The sequence below is a fragment of the Mus caroli genome, unplaced genomic scaffold (genome assembly GCF_978045245.1).
Source record: "Mus caroli unplaced genomic scaffold, Mus_caroli_1 scaffold_1, whole genome shotgun sequence".
NCBI classification, from domain to species: domain Eukaryota; kingdom Metazoa; phylum Chordata; class Mammalia; order Rodentia; family Muridae; genus Mus; species Mus caroli.
Genome location: NW_028227256.1, coordinates 299,646 through 301,939, shown reverse-complemented (window position 1 = coordinate 301,939; position 2,294 = coordinate 299,646). Strand labels below are relative to the sequence as shown.

The 2,294-nt window shown below is 34.7% G+C and overlaps 1 non-coding gene across 1 annotated transcript; it reads right to left on the bottom strand.

The window, feature by feature from the left end:
• Positions 1-1,524: 1,524 nt before the first annotated feature.
• Positions 1,525-1,634, bottom strand: LOC115032351 (U6 spliceosomal RNA). Its single transcript, XR_003838032.1, has one exon. It is a non-coding gene; the product is annotated as a U6 spliceosomal RNA (small nuclear RNA).
• Between the last annotated feature and the right edge of the window lie 660 nt (positions 1,635-2,294).

Genomic DNA, 2,294 nt, shown 5'->3' with positions numbered 1-2,294 from the left:
TATCTGCAGTGATGTCTCCTCTTCCGTTTTTGACATTGTTGGTTTGTGTTTATGCTGTCTCTCCCTTGGATGTCATTTTGGTGTTTTTACATAGTCTCACTCTGTACACCTAGCTGGCCTCATACTTGCCATATATCGCCTTGTGCTTGACTGTAATCTCACGAACTTGTCTCATTCTCTCAAGTTCTGGAATTTCATGAATGTGCCTCTTCATCTGCCTTCCTGTTACATCTTAACTGATATTTATCAATCTTATTAATCTTTCCAGGGAATTTACTGGTTTGCTGGGTATTTTTGCCTGGTTTTGTTTTGTTTTGTTTTCTTTCACTGTAATTGTTATTGTTGTCATACTGCTTTTTTTCCTGGAAAATTTTCCTGAAAGTAATTTTTAAAAATATTTCTGGAAATAACTGGGTTTACAAAAAGACCATCATTTTACTATCATTTAACTGAAAATATTATCTAATTTGATTATGGTTTATTCTCTACCCATGAATTATTTACACATGAAGTGTTAAATTTCCAAATGAAGATTTTTTAAGTAATATCATTTAAATTAGCTTCTAATTTAGTTCATTTTTGTCAAAGAGCATATTACATAGTTTCAATCCTATACTACAGCACATATCTTAGTGAGCAATCACAGACACTTGAAAAGAATGAGTTTTTGCTGTTGTTGGTTATCACGTACTATTAAATTGGTGTTGCTTCTGGGTGTTTTAAATTGCTTTATTCTGCTTACAGCATACATATTAAAGTCCCCTGCTGAGATTGTGGCATCCTCCTTAATTCTGTTAGGTTTATTCACATATTTTTGTTTTTGTTTTTCAAGACAGGGTTTCTTTGTATAGCTCTGTCTGTTCTGGAACTTACTTTGTAGACCAGGCTGGCCTCAAACTCAGAAATCTGCCTGCCTCTGCCTCCCGAGTGCTGGGATTAAAGGCATGTGCCACCACTGCCCGGCTTATTCACATATTTTGAAAAACTGATATTAGATTTACATACAATGTGTTTGTGATTTCTCACGATTTACCATCTTATCATTTCAAATAGTTCTTTCCCTTAGAACTTACTCATGACCTCCCCTATATCTGGTCTTGTAATTACCCAATTTCCATGTTTACTGTGGGCCTGGCATATCTGTTGCTACCTTTTCACTTTCAATCTAAGCTTTCATGTGGACTAGTCAATATATTTTAAATTTTCTATTTCTTTGTATTAGCTTTTTAGGAAAGTCTGTAATTGTTATTGGTATTGGTATTGCTTATTTGGTCCACTTTTAATTCACCAAAGACTGTCAGCAGGCCTCAACTGCTGGCCACACAAGTGGAAAGGAATCAATTTATCTTCCTGTCCTGAATTAAAACTTGTTCAAAGTATATAAAAACCATAGCTTTCTTTCATGTTTGCAAAGGCTTGTCTCATGCTTTATTCCCAGTTTAATGTTCACAGTGAAAACTAAGCCTTTGGAGTTGCTGACTTTTAACATGAGGCATGCCCTAATTAATGTGGACAGAATATTTCATATTTTTGTTACTCAACATTTATATTTTGCGTGTCATCCTTGTGCAGGGCCCATGCTAATCTTCTCTGTATCGTTCCAATTTTAGTATATGTGTTGCCGAAGCAAGCACTCAACATTTATATTTTGATGCAAGAAACTTGTCTTGAGTCATTTGAGTTTTTAGCTTGTCAGAAAAATAGAAGCTCTTTGTAATTTTGAAAAGAAAATGTCAGCATTCCTGTGAGCCTAGACACATCTCTGCTATATGTGATGTCCCCATTTTGTTCTTCATAGTTCTATAAGGACTTGTGATGTCCACTATTAATAAATGAGAAGATTGGACTCCAGGAATTTATGCATCATATCCAATGATAGCCAAATAAAGATTAAGGTCTGGTTATTAAGAGCAGGAACTAGAGCTCTCCTTGCATTCACACCTTCTTTTCAACATTTTTACTCTAACCACATTATGAGACTGATTTCAAAGTTTGAATTAAATAGAGATTTGGGTACCTTTTTGTATTCAGACATAAATGCCATAAAAAAATAATGAGTATCAAATAAAGTCCATTCCTAAGTGCATAAACTTTGATGGTCAAAATAATATTCTGTTATAATTCCCTTGATAAGAACATGTCCACATCATCTGTGATGGGTGAAATTCCAAAACCTATTTTCAGCTATTGCTACTGACACAGTAGTGCATTCTAGGATTGTTCTATTATCATTAGACTTGTAGTTGGGTAAACTTAGTGCTCTGATGCTGTTTCACCTTTGGCTTTGATTACCC